This window comes from Dryobates pubescens, chromosome 16, assembly GCF_014839835.1.
Source record: "Dryobates pubescens isolate bDryPub1 chromosome 16, bDryPub1.pri, whole genome shotgun sequence".
Classification (NCBI taxonomy): Eukaryota; Metazoa; Chordata; class Aves; order Piciformes; family Picidae; genus Dryobates; species Dryobates pubescens.
In genome coordinates this window covers 2131369-2148440 of record NC_071627.1, presented here as the reverse complement: position 1 = coordinate 2148440, position 17072 = coordinate 2131369, and the positions used below count along the sequence as shown (strand labels likewise).

Below are 17072 nucleotides of genomic sequence, written 5' to 3'. Positions count from 1 at the left end.
GACAGGCTGGGCAGATGGGCAGAGTCCAACGGCATGAGATTGAACACATCCAAGTGCCGGGTTCTGCACATTGGCCACAACAACCCCATGCAGAGCTACAGGCTGGGGTCAGAGTGGCTGGAGAGCAGTCAGGCTGAGAGGGACCTGGGGGTGCTGGTTGACAGTAGACTGAACATGAGCCTGCAGTGTGCCCAGGCAGCTAAGAGGGCCAATGGCATCCTGGCCTGCATCAGGAACAGTGTGGCCAGCAGGAGCAGGGAGGTCATTCTGCCCCTGTACACTGCACTGGTTAGGCCGCACCTCGAGTACTGTGTCCAGTTCTGGGCCCCTCAGTTCAGGAAGGAGGTTGACTTGCTGGAACGAGTCCAGAGAAGAGCAACAAAGTTGGTGAGGGGTTTGGAACATAAGCCCTATGAGGAGAGGCTGAGGGAGCTGGGGTTGCTTAGCCTGGAGAAGAGGAGACTGAGGGGTGACCTTATTACTCTCTACAACTACCTGAAGGGAGGTTGTAGACAGACGGATGTTGGTCTCTTCTCCCAGGCAGCCAGTACCAGAACAAGAGGACACAGTCTCAGGCTGCGCCAGGGGAGGTTCAGGCTAGATGTTAGGAAAAAGTTCTATACAGAAAGAGTGATTGCACATTGGAATGGGCTGCCTGGGGAGGTGGTGGAGTCGCCATCACTGGAGGTTTTCAGGAGGAGACTTGATGGGGTGCTTGGTGCCGTGGGTTAGTTGTTTGGGTGGTGTTTGATTGGTTGATGGGTTGGACGCGGTGATCTTGAAGGTCTCTTCCAACCTGGTTTATTCTATGTATTCTATGTATTCTATGTATTATAGTTCTCTTGCTGCAGGAGAGATTATTTCCTTGCTTCTACCAAATTTGAGTAGAATGTAGATGTTTTAAAAACCCTTTAGATTTCCTCATTCTGTAATATATAAATAACATTGACTCATATTACATCGTGATTTCATGCCATTACACTGAAAGTAATCCTAGAAAGTGAAAATCACTGGTGCACTGGGTACTACACATCCCACTCAACAAAGGTGTGACGTGTCTCACCAGCTTTCCTGCATACATCTTTTGCTCTATTCCCAAACAGAACTTGTACACTTTTCATGTGTCAGAACTTTTTCCCACTCCTCTATGTCATCTTTGCTCCAGAAGATGGCTCCTCTTCAAGAAATGATCTAATCAGTCACGTTCCTCCTTGAATTTAGTTTTAAAGCCCATTTCACATATGCATGCAGACAACCACCTTTGTGTTCCTGAAAGTCTGGCTTCTTATATCAGCTGTACCAATCCAACTACTGAGACATAACCTCTGTCTACAGATTTTGCCTTTCCTCCACGTGCTCTTAAACAGTTTTTTGTCACACACACCACATAACAAAACAAAATCACAGGATGCTATGATTTACTCTTTCTGGGAAGATAAAAAATATTTTGTGTTTTGTGAATATATTTGCCTAATTTCAGCATGTTAAAGGTATTTCAAATTACTAGCTCAGCTCATGGTTTTAGCAGCTATAAGCTCTCCCATTTTTCCAGAAGCTGGAGAGCCTTTTCCTAGCAGTCTTTTAAGCCTTATCCTGAAGAAGGCATGTGGGCTATACAGGTCAGGAAATAATTTCTTTAGGCAAGTTCCAAAGTACACCAAGACAGAGATACTTTGAAAGCCATCTGACAGCCAATATTGTCCCATTTTAAAAATAAATGAAACTCTTTAGAAAACACTTTCTTAAAGCTGTTGATCCTTTAAAAAGAAGCAATTCCAAAATTATCCACCCTGTAAAAGCAAACAGAGCCCACAGGATTCTTTCTGAATGGTTTACATGGCTGTTTTGAATAGGTTCCTTCTGAAATGTGTACAATATGCAAATATCTATTACACAGCTGCAACACAAAAAAACCCCGTATTTTGGTTTTTTTAACACATAAGTGAAAAATATTTACTTTGTATTCAGTAAATGTAAGATACAATTACATATAAATGACTAAGAAAGAAGATATTTAGCAAATAAAGACCAATCTCATTGCCTTCAAATTTGCAGGATTATTTGCTATTCAATAAACTCAAGAACCCACAAATTAATTCATTAAGAGTATTAAAGAGGAAACATCTTCTGTCATAATGAGACCAGCAAGTAGGTCGGGGCAATCCTAGATATCAATACTCACTGGGGGATTACAAAATTGACAGCAGCCCTGCAGAAAAGGACTTGGAGGTTCTGGTGGATGAGAAGCTGGACATGAGACAACAGTGTGCACTTCAAGTCCAGAAAGCAAATCACATCAAAAGAAGTGTGGCCAGCAGATCAAGAAAGGTGATTCTGCTACTTTACTCTGGTAAGACCTTACCTGGAGTACTGCATCCAGCTCTGGAGCCTTCAACACAGGAGGGACATGAACCTGCTGGACCAGGGTCACAAAAATGATCAGGGGCCTGGAACACTTCTCCTAGGAGGACAGGCTGAGGGAGATGGGGTTGTTAAGCCTGGAGAAGACCTAACAGCAGCCTTCCAGTACCTGAAGAGCGCCTACAAGAAGGCTGGAGAGGGACTGTTTACAAGGGTCTGTAGTGATAGGACAGTGGTTTTAAATTACAGAAGAATAGATTTAGACTGGATGTTAGGAAGAAGTTCTTTACCATGAGGGTGCTGGAACATTTGAACAGGTTGCCCAGAAAGGTAGTTGAGGCCCCACCCCTGGAGGTATTTAAGGTCAGGCTTGACAAGGCTCTGAGTAACCTGATCTAGTGGAGGATGTCTCTGCTAACTGCAGAGGGGCTTGGACTAGATGACCTTTGGAGGTCCCTTCCAACCTAAACCATTCTATTATTCTGTGATTCTAAATGCTGAGTGTTCCACAGTCACACCCCCAGAACTCCCCACATGGTATGATCAGTATCATCTGAAATAATTGGGAGCAGTCCTTAATGGTAAGATCAACCATGTCAACTGCAATGGGAGCCTGGGGAACTGCTAGATATCCACACATTCCATTCATTTTCACAGTGTGTGTTGCCCAGTATTTCAAAGATAAGGCAGTTTATTTAAGCAGTTTACAACCCTTCAGAGGACAAAGTCAGAAAACCAAGTATATTTCATTAAAATATGAAAACATTCAGACAGATCAGAAGCAAGTGTGTCATTCAATCCTGAAGAAGCACAGTTAAGTCTATATTACAGAGGAGGAGGATTACCTTTCCCATTAAGATTTTATCTCAAATTCAGGAAACACTTTACAGTGTTACTGAAGTGAAACCAGTGGGCCTTCAGTGTTACTGAAGTGACACCGTGGGCATCATCACTGCTCAGACTTGCTCATCTGGCCCCAAGCACTCCACCAGCATTTCCTACCCCACGAATGGCTACTCAGAGGAAGCACTTGGTGAAAGATTTCAGTCCTAGTATCACCTGCTATATCTGTAAAGGCTATCTCATCAAGCCAACTACAGTAACTGAGTGCCTCATTGTTCAACACTTTGAAGACAGCAATGACTGTCCCAGGTGTGGCAACCAAGTGCATGAGACCGATCCACTAGAAATGTTAAGGCTGGATAATAACACCTTAGAGGAAACTATATTTAAGACACCACTAAACCTCTTTGTTACAGCAGTGCAATTTTCTTGATACAAAATGCTGTTGTAAAAGCAAAACATTCGTCCAGACTAAATTGCAGCAGCAGAAGCCACCAAAAGTAGTTGCCCTCCCTAGAACTGCTCATTCCAGCACAGCAAAGGAAGACAGTCCAGACAGTTGGAAGACAAGTCTCTCAAACTGAGACCTGCCTTCTGTGGCTGGTGGGGGTTTTTTTCAGTTGGTCGGTTTTATTGCCTGTTTTTTGCGTTTGTTTCAAGAGTGTTCTTCCTGTAACATTAACCAAGCTATTTGTTTATTTCTTCTTCATTTTGTTTTAAACAGGCTTATGCAAGTTCCATTTAACTGTTATGAAGACAGGAAATTAATTCCAATTCTTGTTGATCTGCTCAAGTTGCAGCGGGAGTCCAGGTAGGCCAAAAGTCCCTCGTCACACATTTGGACTCTGTAACAACATAACTTTTCTTCACTAGCATCTTTATGTAGTTTGAGAGAAAGAAAACAACACAAAACTATTCATGCATTAGACTCCTCTGGCCAGACCATGTTCTGAGGACATGACTAGTACAAGGAGACCTCTCAATTTAAAACACCAGTTGCCATGCTGCTGATATTACTGAACTTCTCCCATTCAAGTAAAATTTGCATATACTTAATTTGTCCCCCAAAACTGAGATAGTCACATCCTGGCATAATATAGCTGAAAAAGTTTTTGTTCATCCCAGCAGAAGAGTCTGGCACCCACAGTATTCTTCTGTGACTGCAAAACCAGAATAATTCCACATTTTCACAGCCCTTCACTTACATGGCAAGAGGCAGAACTGTATTAAAGTGTAACCCAATGTCTGAACTTTGCTTTTACCTCTACTATTATTTTGTGCTCTAGGAAAATAAAAAAGGAGAAAGAAAGGATGAAGTTTTCTTCATTCACTGCAAAGCCAAGTTCTGAAGTAGGTAGGCTTTCCAAAGAGCCCACTAATGTAGTCAATATACTTATTACTACCCAACAGCTGCAGGGGCACAACCTGCAAGAGGACCACAGATTTTAACCTTTGTAAATGTTTGCAATGGTGGAATTTATTTCTATTCATTATTGCCCTGTGTTTTGTGTTGCTATTTGCTGTATTTTGTGCTGCTGGTTGGAATGCAGTACTCTGAAAGTGCATCTTATACCAAACATAAGAATGGTCTTATATTCTCCCAAAGAGAATACATGAGAAATAAAACAACTTACACACTTAATGATTATGTACAGAGTAATGTACAGTACATCACAGACAGATGTCTATGTAGAAATAAAAGAGGGTTTTTCCCAACAGGGTCTCTGAACTCACTCCTTTCCTTTAATAACAAGAACAGCTTTCATTTCCTCCACTGTCCTACTAGAACTCCCACAAATCAGTGGGGAATGTGGGGCAGGCAGGGAAAACCTCTCCAGTATTGTCATATCACAGTATCACAGTATCACTAAGGTTGGAAGAGACCTCAAAGATCATCTAGTCCAACCTGTCACCACAGACATCATGACTAGACCATGGCACCAAGTGCCACGTCCAATCCCCTCTTGAACACCTCCAGGGATGGTGACTCCACCATCTCCCTGGGCAGCACATTCCAATGACAAACAACTCTTGGTGAAGAATTTTCTCCTCACCTCCAGCCTAAACTTCCCCTGGTGCAGCTTGAGACTGTGTCCTCTTGTTCTGGTGCTGCTTGCCTGGGAGACCAACCCCTTCCTGGCTACAACCACCTTTCAGGTAGTTGTAGAGGGCAATGAGGTCACCCCTGAGCCTCCTCTTCTCCAGGCTAAACAATCCCAGCTCCCTCAGCCTCTCCTCATAGGGCTGTGCTCAAGGCCTCTCCCCAGCCTTGTTGCCCTTCTCTGGACATGTTCAAGTGTCTCAATGTCCTTCTTAAACTGAGGGGCCCAGAACTGGACACAGTACTCAAGGTGTGGCCTAACCAATGCAGAGTACAGGGGCACAATGACCTCCCTGCTCCTGCTGGCCACACTATTCTTAATGCAGGCCAGGATGCCATTGGCCTTCTTGGCCCCTGGGCACATTGCTGGCTCATGTTTAGGCAGCTGTCAATCAGTACCCTCAGGTCCCTTTCTGCCTGCCTGCTCTCAGCCACTCTGACCCCAGCCTGTAGCTCTGCATGGGGTTGCCGTGGCCAAAGTGCAGCACCCGGCACTTGGACTTATTAAATGCCATCCCATTGGACTCTGCCCATCTGTCCAGTCGGTCAAGGTCCCTCTGCAGAGCCTTTCTACCCTCTAACTGACCAACATCTGTTCCTAACTTGGTGTCATCTGCAAATTTGCTGATGACTGACTCAATCCCCTCATCCATATCATCAATGAAGATGTTAAAGAGGATGGGGCCCAGCACTGATCCCTGGGGGACACCACTGGTGACTGGCCTCCAGCTGGATGTGGCACCATTCACCACCACTCTCTGGGCTCGGCCCTCCAGCCAGTTCCTAACCCAGCACAGAGTGTTGCTGTCCAAGCCACGAGCTGACAGCTTAGACAGCAGTTTGCTGTGGGGGACGGTGTCAAAGGCCTTGCTGAAGTCCAGGTAGACCACATCCACAGGCCTTCCCATGTCCACCAGGCGGGTCACCTGATCATAGAAAGAGATCAGGTTGGAGAGAATTGCTAGAAGTTGACCAGACTAAATGTACAATCAAGCATGTGTTTTCTATATGATGCAACATGCTCGAGTTCTCACAAGCAAAAATTAACTATTGCATCTGAACCTCTGAATGCTGTCAAACAGTTGATAACTTTTAGTGAGGGAATATCCACTTGTACCTCTGCCTAATTATGGACTCGGATGATCAGGCTGCATGTTGTTTAAAAGGTATAGTATGGACAGGACTAGGAAAGTCAGCTTTTTTTTTTTCTAGAAATGGAATTGGGGGGAGGGGTGGTGGTGGTGCTATAGTTTTAAAGACATAATATGCAGGAAGTCACTTGCAGATCTCCACATGTGGTTCCAGTTCAAAGTCTTGCATCTTTACTTTTACAAATAAGAACATTCCTATCAAACAGCCTTCCTCTGTCTCAAAACAATTACTTAAAGAGTTAACAGGAAAGATTTAGGTACAATCGCATTGCTCTTGAGTACAATATGCCCTCATGCAGCAGTGGTATTTTCCATATGAAAGCTCTGAAGCCGAAACAATACCCAAATATCATGATCTACTAAGATCTGTATTTCAAAACATTTTAGAAGAGGTTTTGGGTTACTTTTTAGCTGGCAGCCTCCTGTCAGTCTAAGGAGCAGAGTTGCAAACCACTCCTGGGAAAATGAAATTCCAGAGTGCAATGCTGCCATCTGCTGAATATCACTTGTCTTAATCTTCTGATTATAATTTCCAAATACTCAGTTACAGGCTTTTGCACATTCAAAGCTATTTAGACCTATTTCATCTGATCAATTTGAGAAAGAATAACTTTTTTTTTTCTTCTTTTTGGATGAAGTGCTTGCAGCTACAAGGACACCCATAAGTAGCTCTACTTCTCTCTAATGAGGTGGTCACTCAACACTTGGCAACAACCCACATTTCCATGTGTTAAGTACAACACAGCACCATAACCTTGCAGAAGGTTCCTTGGAAGCAGCAGGTACCAAAAGCAATGTTTCATGCATGGTGACAAGTCTGGAATAGGGCATCCAAGCCCACGGGGTTCTCTGTCTACGCAGAAATTGCAGCTGCACATCAGGGTGGACATCAAACCCTCCAGCAGCTTTGGCTGTTGTTCCAGTTACCAGGGATGTAAATGAGGGTTGCAGACTCCTTGAAAAACTCAGGAGCCCATATTTTTAATTGATTTCTATTTCCTTGCATCTAGTCACAGAATGATTTTGCCAAGAGACAATATTTGTCATCCATGGGCCAAACCCAAGTGGTTAGCAAAAGCCACTAAAAAAACCAAAAAGGTATTCATGTGAAAGGGCCACAGCATTGTTTTCACTTTGACCTGGATTAGCTGTAGTAGCTAAATTGAGGTACGTTTACAGAGCTCATGTAATTTGGTCTGTCTTGCACAATTGTTACCCGTGACAGTCTGACATTGATGCCCTGACCTACAGTGTTTGGTGTTTCTCAGATAAATAAGGCTAAAGAGTTCCTCCTAGCACAACATTTAAAGCACACACTAGATAATATCTCATATATACATTTCAGCAGTATAACTCTGAAGTAACTCAGTGGAGCCACTGCACCAAGTTTAGCCATACATGGCTTTACCAGATACAGATGCTTGACAGTACAAGCCTCATTTGTCTCTGCCTGGCACTGAAGTAAACAAGAACAGAATTATAATATAACATTATTGCATTAGAATAGTAATTGTTAATCAGTTTGAACAGATTGTAAGCAAATTAATGTGGAACACTGAACAGAAGAAATCAGTCTCTTCTACATATAGGAGGTCAAACAAACTCATCAAATGAGTTAGTCTGAGGGGGCCTGCCCCTCTTACCATCTCTTGTTTTTCCATTAGAAAAATTCATCCTTAACCACATCATTTAATTTGGTGCAGCTTCACAATAATTATGATAAATTCAGGCTGCATCATTTACATTGACAAAAGGAAATTAACAGCAGATTCCAGAAGCGTTTTACTGATTTAATTCCAAGCATAAACTCCTAAGTGCTCCACTGATATCTCTCAGTTTGATTGTGGTATGAATCACATGCCAAGAAATACTATAAATTATGTATTTTAAGGCAATCTTTATTCTAAGAATGCCACTAAAAGAAGGCAAAACCCACTCATCTTTAGCTTAATTTTCTTATAGGATGAAGATGGTCAAATTTCAGGGGAAAAAACAAGTGTCAGTCCAAAAACTTGTATGTAGTAAGCTGACATTTTGCACTTAAGTTGATAATTTGTGAACACTGCATTATTTAACAGTGACAGAAGATTAAAAGAGTTTATCAGTAAAACAAGATACAAACAGAACACATGGGAAGCACAGTCACAGCAACACTAAGCTACAGCAAAGACTCATTTACTCAGAGTAGCTCATAAATACCTGATCAGTAAGGAATGATCAACGGAGCATTTTTTTCCCAGATCACCACTCATGTTTACAATCCCAAGACAAGGAAATTACAAAGACAGTAGGTCTGATTAGACTGAAACAAAGACAGCAACAGGGGTTTGTTTTGGGTTTGTTTTTTTGTCTTGTTATAGTGCAACACTATATATATATATATATATGTGTGTGTGTGTGTGTGTGTATATATTCACACATATATATTATATATATATATATATAGGGCAACACAAAGTTGCAGACATCAAATGCTACAGGACTAAGGTTTGTAGGTCTGAATTACCTCAAGGTTTCTTGCCAACCATCAGCGTGGGTAGACTGACACATGGCAGTTTGAACTGAACACTAACTAGAACTTCATGGTCCATTGGTGATCCATGAAGGTCAAGAAAACATCTGCCCTAACAAAATGATGCACATGAGACTCAAGTGCAGGATGCACAACACACAAGGAACTAAAACATTAAAATGGAGGACCAAGTTCTCCTGTAATTTCAATGGCTACAGTTCCTCTAACAGTGTTTTTTGTTTTGGTTTGGGTGCATTTTGGTTTTGATCTTTGTTTTTTAAAACCTCCCACAGAAGCCAAGCCAGATGACTAGATGCTGCTAATACTAATGCTGCTAATGCCCCTTCAGGACTATTTATTGAGTGGGACAGCTAAAACCAGCACTTTCACAGCTTGTAATTACTACCAGTTTTTTTCCCCCAATTTGCATCAGTTATAATTTTCTTTGAGGATACATCTCCAATGTGCATTGTTCAGATCTACCCTGAGACATTACTTAGCTATTGCAAGTACAATTGAATTTATTCCAACTGTATCTAAACTACAGTTGTTATTGGAAACTTCTGTTCCAAGTTACTTTTCAAAGTGACCCTTAAATCCCATCTTCTTATCTTGTCCAGCAGTTTAGTGGAGTAAGCAACATGAATTTTCACCCCATCATTCCATGGATTAACTTCCAGACAAAACTAGCACCTTAGAAATACTCCATATTAAACCAATAAATGCAGTCCAATTTGTTTTTCAAATGAGTATTCCTTTCAATGAATTGCAGTTTTCCAATTATCACACTGTGCAAGGAAGTAATCTTGAGGCAATAGCTCACCATGGTCACATCTGATCTATGCTGCTAGCTACCCTTCTCAGCTCCTGACTCTACAGAGGTCACACACCAGGAATACTTCTTCCCTCTGTGTAAAATCTGGCACACATTAAGCCAAGGCAATCTAAGCTCCAAGAGCAACTAAAATATGCCCAAGACAGAGACTTTACTGTGGTAACAGCTCATTCTGCTGTTTGCCTTAATTTATACCTTGCTTATGGAAGTAACCTGTTGATTTCTGAAGGTCATCCTCATTGCCAATTAAACAAACAGAAGCCAGATCACTCAGTCACGGAGCCAGCTGTGGGACTACCTTGGCTCTGTCTTTTACCAGAAGGTAAGTTATAAAATTACTTGATTTCAGCAAGCCTTTTGACACCATCACCCACAGCATCCTCATAGGAAAGTGTAAGAAGCGTGGGTTAGATGAATGGACAGTGGGGTGGATTGAAAACTGCCTGAAGGACAGAGATTAGAAGGTTGTGGTCAGTGAGTGCACAGAGTCTAGTTGGAGGTCTGTAAGAAGTAGTGTTCCCCAGGGGTCAGTACTGGTTCCAGTCCCATTCAATATATTCATTAATGACCTGGATGAAGGGATATTGTGCACCCTCAGAGAGTTTCTTGATGACACAAAACTGGGGGAGGTGACTGATATGCCAGAAGGCTGTGCTACCATTCAGTGAGATATGAACAACCTAGAGAGTAACCTTATGAAATACAACAAGGGCAAGCGCAGGGTACTGCACCTAGGGAGGAATAACGCCATGTATCAGCACATGTTAGGGGCTGACCTGCTGGAAAGCAGGTCTGTGGAAAAAGATCTGGGAGGCCTGGTGGACCAAAGGGTGACCATGAGCCAGCGATGTGCCCTTAAGACCAAGAAAGTCAACGGCATCCTGGGGTGCATCAGGAAGAATGTGGCAAGTTGAGGAGCGTTCTCCTCCTCTACTGTGCCCTGGTGAGGCCTCATCTGGAGTACTGTGTCCAGTTCTGGGCTCCCTGAACCAAGAGAGAAGGAACTACAAAGATGATTAGGGAACTAAAACATCTTTCTTGTGAAGAAAGGCTGAAGGATTTGGAGCTTTTTTTAGCCTAGAGAAGACTGCGGAAGGAAATCTTATCAAGGTTTATAAATACTCAAAGGCTGGGTGTCAGAAGAATGGGGCCTGTCTTCAGTGATGCACAGTGACAGGACAAGATGTAATGAGCACAAACTCAAACATAGGAAGTTCCATCTAAATATGAGGAGGAACTTCTTTACCTTGAGGGTGGTGGAGCTCTGTAATGGGCTGCCCAGAGAGGTGGTGGATTCTCTACCTCTCAAAACCTAAAAACCCTCCATGTTTATTAGATCATCTACCAAAGGAGTAGTATGTTGATTATATCCTCCAAGCCAGTGGCCACTGAACAGAAAGTCTCCTCTAAAATGATGCCTGCCAAGAACAGCATTCTTCACACAGTTTACTGCTCAATGCACAGTATACATACACACATACACACAAAGCAGATAATTCTGTCCTCCTGGTTTCAGGTGTCATCCAAGAGGACTGTTTCCACAGTTTCAGGAGTGAAATGTTCCAAACTTCTGCTGTGTGGCAGCTTGAGGCTGTGGGTGCCTTCAAGAACCACAATGTTACAGATTTCCAGAGGGGCCAGAGTGTCCAGGAGGTGGACTGGAAGATGTATTTCATACCCATAAGTCCTGCATTCCTATAAATCTGTCTGCAAAATCAATTTTCTTCCCTTTTCCTTCCCTCTCTCCTCCTGGGAAGGATGCCCAGACTCTTATCTCTCTTGGCAGAGGAGTGAGGCCTGGTGTCAGTCTTGGCAGTGCTGACAATTAGGCGTGGAGCAGTCTAACTGGGGGCTGTATTTGCCAAGCAGAATCTGTGCTGTGTCACAATGGTGTGCTATGGAGGGTACAGAGGCTTGCTAGGGAGGGGGCATGAAGGTTTGGGTTTGTTAGCCTGGTTTAAAGGGAGGTTTGTATGAAGCTTCGTCTTAATGAGCTTCTGTGTTAAACCCTTTGTTTGCCCCTTTGGCAAAAGAGCAACCTGTTTCACTCTAAATCACAACATGCTGTTCTTCCCAGCAATTGTATTTTGTGGTTCAGTTTCCATTTTCTTACTGTGTATGCACAAGCAGAAGGCCTTCCTTTGGTCTGAATTATTTACCCTATAATCTGTGCTTCTGTTTTCAACTATTATTTACTATTGAATCATGCCAAAAATCACACATACTGAATATTGCTGTGGGTCATACTTTAAAGCCCCATGAATTTCCTGATTTCCTTTCAGCCAGACATAAGTTTCCCATTACTTTGGGTCAATCATTATCCTCTTATGGAACATGAAGCAAATTCACTGACATGAGTGAAAATGTAGCCATGTATATTATACATTACTACTACATTTCAAGAAGTCACCTCAATCTTGATTTCTTACTAGTTTGGCTTTTACTTTCAGAGGTATTTAGATGACAGATGCTACTTCTGCAAGAATACTTTACATACATTAAATCTGCAGTAAGAGGCCTGTTTGCTCGATATTCTTTACAATACCCAGATGCTTAGAAGCAGGCACACCAGAAGGAACAGCAGGCAGACATCCCTTATCAGCTCTGAGAATTTGTTCAAGTGTTGCAAGAATCCTGCCAAAGGACTACAGCTATTAGTAACCTAAAGAAAATGGTGCAAATACCCTGATTCTCTATTAACAGATTTGCCTTCAAACATGAAGATGAACCATAGCACTCACAGTACCCCTCGTGAAACACAAGCCCCAAACACCGGGGGGGAGGGGGAGGGAAGAAAAAGAAAGAGGATTTTCAAAGATATTATATATTAAGAAGATAAGAAATAACAACACAACCATGCCAAACATACCAAAGTGGTACTTTGCTGTGGTTTTTTTTGGCTAGGTTACACTGTGGGCACAGAATAGCTAAATGACAGACACAATCAGATACACTCGTCACTCACATCTGTATTTTAAAAAGGTGTAGGCTACTATAGGCCTTGCAAGCATTTCAGTATTAGCATTCAAGTTTTCAAAGCTATTAGGGCCTTAAAACTATAAGGATACATCTATAAATCTCAATACATCTGAATGTAAGCATTTCTTACTATCATTGATTTCAATGGGATACAGCTGCTGAGGTTAACTGATTTTTGCAAGTCTCAAGAAGAAGCAAGTACTTCTGAGGTGTTAGAGTTGGATCCAGTAAAGGATTTGGCCTGAGCTGCTACTATCCATGTCCGTGTAGCCTCTCCTGAGCTGCTCCTGGAAGTGCAGCACCTCCTGCCACTAGACACAGATTTACAGGAACATGGTAAAGAAGGTAACTGGCATCTCCCTCACATTTTAGTGTGAACCTCTTGGAGCTCTTGACCAAAGCGGGAGACAAGCTGAGCCTCTCAGGAGGTGGTCAGGAGTACAGGGAAATGTGAGTGTGGAGGGAAGCATCTGAATGGGTGCTTCCTGCCTTCCCTAAAATGGTGCCAGCTTCAAAGCAACTCTCTATTTATTGAGCCTGGCACACTCATGACAGGGAAGTTAGAGCAGGAGTAAGGTTGGTGGAGAGAGTCAGAGTGGTCCTGCATATGCAACAGAGTAACTCCCCAGCCCTGGATCTAGGCACTTTACTACAGGTACCCCCCAATGAGTCTGGCCGAATGCACGCTCAAATCCAGCATCAGTTTCCTACAAAAGTCCCCTAAATCCTAAGTGAGGTGGGCATATTTTCACTTCTAAGACATTTTTAGCTTGCTACAACAATGCATGAGTGTTTGCAAAAGTTTGCAAAAGCCAAGTTCTAGGATGCAGCTCACTGACAAAGCTACATAAACTTGCATTATTAACAGCTTCATACACGGCCTTCATACAGGCTGGCACAAGTCCTTCCATAAACAGCATGTAAATAGTGGATGTTCATGTTTATGATTAGTTTGATAGGCTTTCTTCACAAAACCAGAAAGCCATTTGAATCACATTATATAGCCACATGGTCTGCAGCACAATTGTCTTTCAAGAATTGTATAGAGTCTTCTCAGAAAACAAATGTTTTAAAACGGTGCCTTTAATCTCCACTACAATATTCATATGTATAACTTCATAGCAAAATTTCTAGAAGTATTTCTTGGCACTACCATAAATCTTCTATCCCATCTCTCAACTAAAGCAGGCAATACAGGCTCAAGTGACTCCTTTAAGGGAGCATCTCTCCTCCAAAACTTTTAATTACAGACTCTGACTGTCCCCTGCCATTTCAGTCACTTCCACAGCTTGTTCTTTCTCTGTCTCTGGTTTAGTTTTGCAGCATTTTGAGACTTTTCCAAGGTTTCAGATATTTAGGCTGCACCAAAATTGTTTGAAGAAACCAGGAGACTTTTTCCACCCTAAAAGCAGAGCCTAACACAGCAAACTCAGCATAAGCAATACAATTAAACGGGCACAAAAATCCAGTACTGATTGTCCATTTCCTTCCTTTTCTAAACCAGCAAGCTGAGCTCTTTAGCTCTCCGAACATCAGCTTCAATCCCTAGAGAGACCGAGTGGTCTCTTACATTACCACACTAAAGTAACCACTCAAAGTAACACACAAAGACCTGCCTCTTGAGGTCACTCTCAGCTTGAGCAAAATGTGCGTGCCAATTTGCTTGCCACAAAACTCCGACTTAGGTTGGCTTGACTGGCTGACACTTACTCGTTTGTTTTTCATCCCCCTAGGCAGTACATTCACATAGCTATAGTCAGACAAACCGATTTTGTTGTTGTTGCTGTTGTTAAAGGTCCTTATCTATGTCCTCCCTGCTGCTCCCTCTATTCTCTGATAATTTTCTTTGCCTCCCTACTTTTTTGCTTTTGTTCTCATTCCCTCCTTAAAATGTCCCCTTCCCCAGTTTCAGAGTGCAATGCATGAATTGTTTCTCTTTGTGTGTTTGCTTTTCTATTGCTCTTAAAAGATCTTTTCACTTCTCCTCCTGTTGGCCTGTATTAGCTTAACTATCCCCTTAATTTTTCAGCCTTTCAAGTAAGTTTCCATGTGATCACCTGACTCTTCCCCTCCCTACCTCTACTTAATTTTGCTCCTCTCCTCCCAGCAGCTGCTTCCAAGCCTAGTACCTCCATATCCTGGGCACCCTGAGTGAGAAGCAGCCATCTGGACTTCAGGCAGCTCAAAACGCTCAAACTCCAGCTATTCTTTAAAAGGAATTGTTCAAGAGAATCTCTGTCGGACCTGCTATGCTGGCATTTTGACACGACACTGAAAAAAAACTGACACACACCTCACTGACCTCTGTTACTCCAAATACAACTAATAAAGACATTGTAATTTCAGAAAGGTCCTCAAGATGTTATATCCAAGGTGGTGGTGGGAGAGAATCTAAAACAAACAAACAAACTCTCATCTATACCTCTTAATGGACTTTTTTTCTAAGCAACCCATGGAACTTTAGCGTATTGTTGTTTGCTGCGCACGACGGAGCATTTGGCAAGGGATTTCTACTTTCAGGCTGTCGGGGAGAGTGTTCGTCTTTTCTCACTTTGTGGGACCACAGTGCCATCTACTGGAAAAGTCATGAAGAGCAGACTCTTTTTGGTTCGTTACCATTGGTAAAGTTAACACTGGAAATATTTATCACCTTCGTTTTCAAAGCAATTAGATGGGCGAGGTCTTTAATCATAGGCTTTTACAGGAATTTCTTAGGATATTAAGATTTGTTGGCAAACCCAATATTATAGAAAGTTCCAGACTGGTACATCCAAAGAAACTTCATTTAAGCAAACACACAAACACCCAAACTGTGCTATACATATCAGAAAGAAAAGTTGCCACTTCTAGACATAAATGTCAAGAAAGGCTATCCCACATGAGCCAGTCTTTCCATCCCCTAGATCCTGCATCTCCCATTCCAGTGGGACTCCCTGTTTGAGCAAGATTCATTTGGACCACAACAACACTATGCAGTGCTACAGGCTGGGGACAGAGTGGCTGGAGAGCAGCCAGGCAGAAAAGGACCTGGGAGTAGTGGTTGACAGCATTTGAACATGAGCCAGCAGTGTGCCCAGGTGGCCAAGAAGGCCAATGGCATCCTGGCCTGTATCAGGAATAGTGTGGCCAGCAGCAGCAGGGAAGTCATTCTGCCCCTGTACTCAGTATTGTTTAGGCCACACCTTGAGTCCTGTGTTCAGTTCTGGGTCCCTCAATTTAAGAAGGACATTGAGGCACCTGAATGTGTCCAGAGAAGGGCAACGAGGCTGGGGAGAGGTCTGGAGCACAGGCCTAAGAGGAGAGGCTAAGGGAGCTGGGGTTGCTTAGCCTGGAGAAGAGGAGGCTCAGGGGAGACCTTGTTGCTGTCTACAACTACCTGAAGGGAGGTTGTAGCCAGGAGGGGGTTAGTCTTTTCTCCCAGGCGACCAGCACCAGAACCGTATTGATTCTGTGATTCTGTGATTCTGAAGATCACATAGGGATAAACACAAAGCCCAGTCCCTAACCTGACATATTAACTCTCCAAGATCAGGCAACACACATGTAAAGTTTCTCTGTGTCTTTATGACAGCCCTCTTTCTTCCCATGGTCAGTGAGATCTCAGCAGCCTGAATAAAACTGTAGACTACACACATGTCCATACGTAACATGAAATGAAAAGCAATAAAATTTTTAAGGAGAAGAATCTTCTTAAAATAGACCCTGGGAAGATTTCAGAGGAGTTAGGGAGATACAGGCTTGCAGGCACACCATCTACACGAGACAAATGAACAGAGAAATTAAGAACATGGCATAGGCTAAAACAGGCAGGCCCATAGGTAACTCATGCAGTACAGAAGACTCACTTCCATTAGCACCTGCTCACTTCCAGGAGCACCTACTCACTTCCAGGAGCACCTATGGCCTGCACATGCCTCTCACCAACTGCTCCCAAGCTGATGCCAAGGCTTCCCTGGCCACTGCCCACAAGGCCAGTGATGAACTGGGCAGTGACTGGCAATTGGTTTTCAAAGTGTAAACATAAGGAAAAACCTTTTCACTGTGAGGGTGACAGAACACTGCATCAGGCAGCCCATTTGAATGGAGACACTCAAAAGCTGCCCGGATGAGTTCCTGTGTGACCTACTTTAGGTGATCCTGCTCTTGCAGGGGGTTTGGACTAGATGATCTTTTGAGGACTCTTCTAACCCCTAAGATTCTGTGATTCTGTAATTCTGTGAAGAGGTAGAAGGGGGATGGAGGGATTACTTCTTTCAAGATCATATTAGTATAGCTGGCACTTTGCATCAC

The 17072-nt window shown here is 42.9% G+C and overlaps 1 protein-coding gene across 1 annotated transcript in view; it reads left to right on the top strand.

The window, feature by feature from the left end:
• HAAO (3-hydroxyanthranilate 3,4-dioxygenase) overlaps positions 1-17072 on the top strand; it is a 78003-nt gene that overhangs the window by 20517 nt on the left and 40414 nt on the right. The gene's annotated exons all lie outside the window — the stretch shown is intronic.